Source organism: Muscardinus avellanarius (assembly GCF_963383645.1).
Source record: "Muscardinus avellanarius genome assembly, chromosome: 10".
Lineage (NCBI taxonomy): Eukaryota > Metazoa > Chordata > Mammalia > Rodentia > Gliridae > Muscardinus > Muscardinus avellanarius.
In genome coordinates, this window is record NC_137796.1 from 70,995,174 (window position 1) to 71,004,668 (window position 9,495).

The following is a 9,495-nucleotide window of genomic DNA, read 5'->3' on the forward strand; positions in this document are numbered from 1 at the left end:
GTCTCAGCTTCCCAAATATGAGATTACAGGCATGTGTCACTGCACCCAGATGAATTTGATTTTTCGTAAATGTTTAATTTAAAATATTTTAAACAAGCTGGGCATGGTGGCACACGTTTGTAATTCCAGCAATTGGGAGGCTGAGATAGGAGGATCGCACAGGCTCGAAGCCTGTCTCAGCTACTTAGTGAGGCTCTCAGCAACTTAGTGAGACCCTGTTTCCAAATAAAGTATAAAATAGGTCTGGGAGTATAGCTCAGAGGTAGAAAAGCCCCTGGGTTCCACCCCTAGTACCACACACACACACACACACACACACACACACACACATTTTAAACACAGGCACAGAAAACAATATAAGAAATACTGATATACTCACCATCAAATTAAACACATGCGAACCAGGGGTGGCAACCCACACCTATAATATCCGTACATGGGAGGCTGAGACAGGAGAATCACAGGTTTGAAGCCAGCCTTAGCAACTTAACGACACCCTGCTTCCTAGTAAAAAGGGCTGGTAGTGTAGTTCGGAGGTAAAACACCTCTGGATTTAAATCCCTAGTACCTCAAAAAGGGAAACTGAGGCACAAAGGGTCCCCCCCATTGCTTAAGACACTCGGGCACATCTGGGCCTCACTCGGACCACACCTTTTACCCCGCTGGCTCTATGGCAGGAAGAAACCTGGGTCCAGGGCTGGGGCCGCATCCCACCCTGGTCTCACCCTGCCCCAAACCCCCAAGGAACAATTTACCTTTCAGAGCTGGTCCAAGATATTAATTAAGATAAATCTACCTCAATTTTGAGATTCTCTTATCATGTAATTTATCAAAATTATGTTAATTATTTCTGTAGGGCAGCAAAATTATCACCTCTTTTGTGTCTGATTTGTATTAATATTCATAATTTAATAATTCAGCATCCCGGCCATCTGGTCGGGGAGCAGGCTCTTTCCCTCCCTCAGTCCAAGCCAAAGAATCTTACCGCCCTCATCGCCCATGTCCCCGGGGCCCCCAGCCACCCTGTCCCTGGAGCTGACCTGCCGGGCAGCCCAGAGGACGCCGCCCCCTGCCCGGCCCCGCACCTGGGCCGGGCACTCGCAGGTACACACGCAGGTAGGCATGCGGTCCGCGGCTCGCACCCCCGCCTGGCAGGTGAGCCAAGCTGAATTGACATTTTCCACACTTTGTGAGTTTTACACTGTAATTTGACATAATTAATGCCTACATTACTGCTGATAATTTAGCTAGTTAATTAAACTCGGAGGAGATAATTAAGGAAAGGCTACTGCTTGGATTGCTAATTGTTTTTGTCATTATTTCGGGGGCCGACAGCTGCCGGCTGAGTCATCCTGTTCTGTCAGCTGATGGGTCACGTGACAGGGGGGTCCCCGGAGGCCCCCCACTTCCAGGGGAGGGAGGCACACAGCCGGCTACCTGGCTGCAGCCTGGAGCTTGGCCAAGCACTACTGGCTGGTGGGGGGACCCCTCCACTCCTCCACCGGTGGTCTCAGGCCCACCCAGCCCTGCCTACAGCTCTGGCCTGGGGTCACAGGTCGGTCAGCCTTAGCTGGAGGAGGAGATCTCCAGCCTGGCACCCAAGCCTAAGGGGTGGAGGGGCAGCACCCGAGCTTTCTACAGAGGTCAGATAAGAAGTAGAACTTTCTGGGTCGCTGGAAGTCAAATGGATGAGCCCACACAGCAAAGAATGAGAGGAAGATGTGGGGATAAAAGACAGAGACCAGGCCGGGCGTGGTGGCGTACGCCTGTAATCCCCCCGCTTGGGAGGCAGAGACAGGTTCAAAGCCAGCCGCGCTGGCTTAACAGACCCTGTTTCCAAATAGAAATATAAAATAAGTCTGGGAGTGTAGCCCTGAGGTAGAAGGGCTTCCAGGAACCCCAGTACCACCAAAAAAAAAAAAAAAGACAGAGACCAGGGTGGAGGGGGGATGCTGCTCCTGGAGGACCCCAACGTTGATGGGGGACCCTGTGTTTGGAGTTCTGAGTCCTGCTACCCACTCTCCAACCCTCCCCAGGGAAAGTCCTAGGAGCCGGTCCTGCCCACCAGCACCCTGGGGGGCCAGCCACCAAGCCCTGCATTCACAGCACTTTCTACTTATGCCCCCATGTCCCTGACGAGGAAGCCAGGGTCCTGCCAAAGGTAACACAAGTGGCCGCAGAGCCAGCGCCAGGCCAGGAGGAGGCCAACGGGCCCAGACGGCACTGGGACGGCAGCTCTGCCCCGAGCCTCCGTGTCCCCAGCTTTAAGGCCATAAATGGGACCAGACGACCCCCCTAGGCCTGCTTCCCTGGTGTGGGGACCCAAAGACGGCCCAGATGGCCCCAGAGCCTCCGTGTGGGATTGTGTGACCCCCTCTCCAGTGGGCAAGGAGAGAAGGCTGCAGGAGAGATGGAGTCCGTTAGGAGCTACACTTGGCTGTCAGAACCCCCAAGCCAAGCAATCCTGGGTTTATTTTCCCTCTGAGCAAGAAATCTACATGTCAGAAGGTTCTAGATTGACTCAATCAGGGCTCAGTGACGCCATCGGGCCATCAGCAAAGACCCAGGAGTCTCCGTACTTCTGCCCTGCCAGTCAGCGTAGCGGCCATCTCAATCTTCAAGGTCCCCAACTGGCTGCCGTGGCTCCGTGAGCCCCACGTCCTGCCACGGCACCCCAAGCCTCAGATAGCATCCAGCCAAGGTAATAAGCAGACTGTTCCCTTCACTGGGAGGCCTCCAAGGAGCCCTAGAGTCTGAGGGCTCGCTCCTGCGGGAACTGAGATTCCCCACTTACACTCACACGAGCTCCACTCAAATCGTCTGGACCGGCTTCCCCAATGCAGCGCAGCAGCAAGAGCCCTCGGTCAGCGCAGGCGTCGGCTTCAGACAGCGTGCCCTCCGGACAGACCCCCGACCCCTCCTCTCGCCTTCAGAGGGGCGGCCTTCCACCGGCCTCCTCTGGCTGCTCTCACGAAGCCTCTCTGGGAGCCACTAATTCATCTGACTGTCTCCCCGATTAATGCAGGGCACACCCGTACAACAGAAACTAGTCACAGGAGCCCATCTCAGCCACAGCCAACTCCCCCAAAGATGCGGCCCTCGCCACAGTGCTGGTGGCCTCCCTGGACACGAGCTCGTCAGAGGCCACTGCTCGTGGAGGATGTTACTGGTACCAAGTTTCACGACAGGAAGGACGCGTCCATCTGCAAACATCAGAAAGCCGAGAAAGGCTTAGACAGAGGGAACCGTGATGCCAGTGACGTGGGTGAACAGTGACCCCCCCCCCCAATTCTGTCAGAATGTGACTAGGTTCCAGCCGGGTGCGGTGGCACTCACCTGTAATCCCAGTACTTGGGAAGGCTGAGACCGGAGGATCGTAGGTTCAAGGCCAGTCTCAGCAACTTAGCGAGGACTTGTTTCAAAATAAATAAAAGGGCAGGTCGTGTAGCTCAGAGGTAGAATGCCCAGTAACAAAAACAAAACAAATTTTAAAAAGTGACCTGATTCTGAAATAGGGTCTTCGTGGATATCACTAGTTAAGGATCTCCAGGTGAGCTCAGCCTGGATGTCGGACCCTCATATGACTTGTATCCTTACAAGAGAACAAAATTTTTGCCAGGCACAGTGGTGCAGGCCTGTGATCCCAGTACTTGGGAGGGTGAGATAGGAGGATTGCAGGTTTGAAGTCAGCCTCAGCAACTTAGTGAAACCCTGTCTCAAAATAAAAAATAATCTGGGTGCAGTGGCGTAGACCTGTGATCCCAGTACTTGGGAGGCTGAGGCAGAAGGGTCACAAGTTGGAGGCCTTGACCATTTAGCAAGATCCTATTTCAGAATTTAAAAATAAATAAAAAGGGTAGCCGGGCGTGGTGGCGCAAGCTTATAATCCCCGAGCTTGGGAGGCTGAGACAGGAGGATCGCGCAGATTCGAAGCCAGCCACGCTGGTTTAAGAGACCCTGTTTCCAAATAAAATATAAAATAGGTCTGGGAGTATAGCCCGGAAGTAGAAGGCCCCTGAGTTCCATTCCCAGTACCACAAGAAAAGAAAAGAAAAGAAAAGAAAAGAAAAAAATAAAAAGGGTAGGAGTATAGCTCAGAGGCAGACTGCTCCTGGGCTCAATCCCAGTACCAAAAGAAATATTTAAAAAATAATAAAATAGCCGGGCATTGTGGCACACGCTTATAATCCCAGCATTTGGGAGGCTGAAACCGGAGGATCGCAGTTCACGAACAGCCTCCGCAACTCAATGAGACCTTGTTTAAAAATAAAGAATAAAAAATAGGCCGGGCCTGGTGGCGCACACTTGTAATCCCCGCGCTTGGGAGGCGGAGACAGGAGGATCGTGCAGGTTCGAAGCCAGCCTCAGCTGGCTTAAGAGACCCTGCTTCCAAGTAAAAATACAAAATAGGTCTGGGAGTGTAGCCCGGAGGTAGAAGGGTTTCCAGGAACCCCAGTACCACCAAAATATAATAATAAAAAAATAAAAGAATAAAAAATAGGGCTGAGGGTGTAGCTCGGAGGTAGAATGCCCCTGGGTTCCACTCCCAGTACTGCAAATAAATAAATATAAATGATAAAATAATAAAATAAAAAGGACGGGGTGGGATGGGGGCAGTGTGGCTCCAAGGTAGAACACCCCTGGGTTCAATCTCCAGTCAAATAAAAAAACAGATAGGAAATGGAAGAGGATGGGGACAGCGCTCACCCGTGAGGACATGTGTGGGACACCAGGTGGACCCCCCAAAGTGGCAAATAGGATCTCAGCGAGCCACCGCCACGAGGCAGGGTCGCCCCAACCAGCACCAGCCAGAAGCCCAAGGGCCATATGCATCATTCAGAATTAATTTTCTAGTAGGTATATTAAAATAATAAGCGGGGCATAGTAGCACACACCTGTGATCCCAATACTTGGGTGGTCGAGACAAGAGGATCACGATTACAGCCTCAGCAGTGTAGCAATACCCTCAGCAGCCTAAGGAGACCCTGTTTGAAAGTATAAAATAGGGCTAAGGGTGTAGCCTGGAGGTAGAATGTCCCTGGGTTCAATTTCCAGTAACACACACACACACACAAATAATAATAATGATAATAATAATGATAATAATAATGGAGGAGGAAGGAAGGAAGGGAAAGAGATCCATTTTCTCATGGTAGTGGGGATTGAACCCAGGGGCATTCTACCTCTGAGTTTCACCTCCGACCCTTTTTATTACTTTTTAGTCTGGCACAAGGCCTCGCTAGGTTGCGGAGGCTGGCCTCAAGCCTGTGAGATTCCTGTCTCAGCCTCCCAAATATTGGGATCACAGGCGCGTGCCTCCACCGCCACGCCCCGCTCTTGGCACTGTTTGGAAGTCCGTGTGCCCTACGCTTCTGGCCATGTTTCAGGTGCCCCTCAGCCACCTGGACAGCGGGGGCAGCGGCCGCGTGCGGCTGGGCATTAGAGAGCATTTTCTCATCAACAGTCGTTAACCTGGGTGTCCCCTTCATCTGTCGCACCTCAGAAGCCCAGCCAACCGCCCTCACTGCCAGCGCCGGGCTTTGCGGGAACTCGGAGCCCAAGAAGAAAGTCTCCACCTCCGAGCTGGCCCAGCAGGCCCTGGTCTCTGTCCTACACACCTTCCGTGGCCACTTGCTTTTTACCACTGGGGCCCAGACTGGTCCCTGTCCCTAGACTGATACAGGGCTCTGCCCCCGGCACTCCTGGGCCTCACAGCCAATCCCTCCCCACGCCGTCACTCCCAGCTCTGGCCGGTCTTCAGTATTCAGGGCACACACCTGGAATCCCAGTGCTTGGGAGGCTGAGACAGGAGGATCGCAGGTTCGAGGACCGCCACAGCATCTTAGCAAGCAACTTAGCCAGACCCTGTTTTATTTTTATTTATTTTTTTATTTTTTTGCAGGTCTGGAATGGAACCCAGTGTCATTCAACCTCTGAGTTACAGCCCCTGCCCTATTTTTTATTCTTTATTTTGAAACCGGGTCTCACTGAGTTGCCGAGGGCCTCACTAAGTAGCTGAGGCTGTCCGCGAACGGCGATCCTCCGGTCTCAGCCTCCCAAATGCTGGGATTACAAGCGTGCGCCACCACGCCCGGCTCAGACCCTGTTTTAAAATAAAAAACAAAAAGGATTGGGAATGTAGCTCAGAGATAGAAAGCCCCTGGGTTCAATCCCCAGTACCAAAAAAGTGTCACTTTTTGTGAGTGTGTGTGTGTGTTTCTGGGGGTGGAACCCAGGGGCTTTTCTACCTCCAGGCTATACTCCCAGACCTATTTTATATATTTTTATTTGGAAACAGGGTCTCATTAAGTTACTGAGAGCCTCACTAAGTAGCTGAGGCTGGCTTCGAACCTGCGCGATCCTCCCGTCTCAGCCTCCCAAGCGCGGGGATTACAAGAGTGCGCCACCACGCCTGGCTAAAGCGTCACTTTTTAAAACATCAACACACACCAAAATTGCCGCCCGCCCCTCAAACCCCAGCCCCAGCCGCCCCCCGCCTGATGCTCCCTCTCACAAATCCAATCACCCCTTTCTGAAAAGTTCTCCCTCATAAATAAATGAGACTAGAAATGGCCCATATGGACATACAATGTTGTTAAAACCACTGATTAAGTTTTACACAACCGTGTGAGAGCAAACGAAAAGGGTTTGGCTTTTTAATTTAAGAAAAGAGGAATATGATATAATTTCAATTTGTGATAAGATGTCCTCGATATTGCCGTTTCAATTGGATCACATCCTAATGTACTTTATAAAGTGTCAGGCCAGCCGCAGATTAAGGTGTGTGCGTGCGATATTCCTTATTAACAATTTAATGGGCCTGCGTTCGCTCTATCTGTCTTCATCAGCGTTTCCAGCCCGCCTGGGAGACCTCGTTAGTGAGGAACCCCAACTCCAGCCCGGGACAGGAGGGCTGGGATTCATCAGTGCCCACCAGCCTGAGGGCGGACACCTAGGTGGACCGGTGGACAGATGGGCTCCCAGCACCTGCGGCAGCCACCTGGTCAAAGGCCTCTGCAGCCAGGGGAGAGCTGGGCAAGCGGGAGCCGCGGCAGCCTCGGGGAGGGAGGCGCCCCTGGCAAGAAGGGCCGGGCCCCTGTTCTCTCGCTGCCCCGTTCCAGCCGTGGGGTTAGAGGTCTGTGGGAGTGGGGGTGGCCACCCAGAGTTTGCACTCACCCCCCCACCTCAGTCCAGGGCCCCAGAGCCCTGTGAGCAAAGCCCCCGATGCCCCTCCAAAGCTGTGCACACACCTCGGCCCAAGGGAGTGTGGACAAGCGCCTGCTTCGGCTCGGGCTGGACCCTGCTGCAGGCTCCACAGAGGCTGCGGGCTGGTATCCCGGGCCCCGCGTGTGACCCCAGGAGCTCCCCCAAGGGACCTCCGGCCCTCCTCCTCGGCCTGTCTTAAGTCGGAGTCCCCCAGCAAGCGGGAGACCGGTCAGGGTTCAAGCAGCATCTGTACTGGCGCCAGCGGTTGCGTTGCTCTCCCGCGCCCCTTTGTGTGGTACGGGGGATGGACCCAGAGACTGGGCCACTTCCCAGCCCTTTCCATTTTGAAAGAGGGTCCCAATAAGTTGCTGAGGGCCTCCTGTTGGAGGCCGGCCTCCTATCTCTGCCTCCTGAGTACTGGGATTATCAGCGTGTACCACCAAACCTAGCTGCTACCCCTTTTAGAGGGAAGGAGACAGGTGTGAAGGGTAGCCGCAGCCACAGTGCAGACTTTATTCACTCACACGTTCACTCACTCTACACAAGTCCATCGGGTCCCATCGCGAGCCAGGTGGGGACACAGCTCCGTGACCTCCATAATGTCCCGCTTGGAGAGAAGGGACACAGACCAGCATCCCAGCCCGGAAGGCGAGCTCCACGGGCTGATGGCGACGGGTGGCGGTGGAGGGCCGGGGCACGGATGCTCCCCGGGGAGGGCACACCTACGCGGACACCGGAGAGGAGAGCGGGGAGCCAGGGCTCCTGGCGGAGGGGCTGGCACGTGCAAAGGCCGCGGGGCACAGTGGCCAGGGAGCAGGAGCAGAGGGGGTGAGAGCACTGGGGGCCTGAGGCTGGAGCCCACACCGGGCCCTGTGAGCGCGGCCGCGTGCCCGAGTACATCACACACGAGCGGGGTCCTAGGCCCTTCTGGGGATAGAAGGGCCGGATACTTTGTGTGGCATTGAGATTGAACCCAGAGGCTTTCCACCTCTTCGCTACACGGCCAAACCTATTTTATTGTTATTTTGAAACAGGGTCTCAGTAAACTGTTGAGAGTGGCCTCCAGCCTTCAGTCCTCCTATCTCAGCCTCCCAAGTGCTGGCAGTCTAGGCGTGTGTTGCCGTATCAGCTCGGACCCACTGAGCACCCCCTGTGTACACAGGCGGGAGAGGGCGCCCTGGGGTGCCAGCTAGGTGCCTCTGGAGCTTGCAGGCCACCTCCCCCCTGAGGTGCAGCCTCCTGCCCTCCTTGGTAGCTACCGGGCTGAGCTGGGGGAGGCAGGGCAGAGCCAGCCCCACTTCTACCCAGAGGCCACCCCATGGTCCCTCAGCTCTGTCCTGCTCTGCTGGATGGCTGGGTGGACACCTGTCCCTGTCTCCGGAGTCCCAGGGATGCATCCTGGCCACCCGTCCCCACTGCCACACGGGGCCACACACGTGGGGCCCCAGCAGACAGCAAGCACATCCTCACAGGCTGGTCAGTGCTGGGGGGCCTGGCTCTCCGGATTCCTCTTATCAAAAACCCAGCCGTGTCCAGCCAGCGCCTGCCTGGCCCCCAAGGCCACTCCCAGGGTCCTTGGGAATAGCCCTGTGGCGGGGGCCAGGTATCAGTGCCCAGCGCCTCACCTGTGAGAGGCACCACGGAGCTGCGCAGCCTCTGCAGGAGCCAGCCCTCCGGGCCAGGCCGAGCTGCTACAAAGCACTCCTTCCCTCCCCCCACCCCAGGAAAGCCCACCACGCCGCCCTTCACCATCGGAGGGCCCAGGGCCCCTCACGGGCATAGGCAAGAGCTGAGAGGTCAGTCCCCAGGTTCCAGTCCCTGGCCTGTGTCCATCATGCTGTGTGGCCTTCAGGGCACTGTATGACCTCTCTGAACTTGAGTTCCCTTATCCAGAAAATGGAGCCGCTTCAGGGATGCTGCAGGGTGGCCCCATCCCGGCTGCATGGTGCTCTGCCTCCCCCTGGTGGCCAAGAGGCCACACTGCCGTGGGCTCCCTGGTGGGGCAGGCCTGGGGCCTGACATTAGGGGGCCTGAGGTCTCAGGGGGACCCACAGGCTCAGCTGCAAAGTCAGACTGTCCACCCAGACCCCCGCAGGTCTGTTCTAACACAGAGTCCCCAGCGCCCAAGGAGTGAGGCCACACAGGCACACCTGGCTAAGGCCCTGCCGCCCCAGTCCGGCCCCCACTGGGCATCGGCAAGCTCCCAGACCACGACCCCTCTGCGAGGCCAAGAAGAAGCAACGCACTCCTCCAGGAGCCCAGGCCTGGCCCAGAGAGGGTCAGCATGTG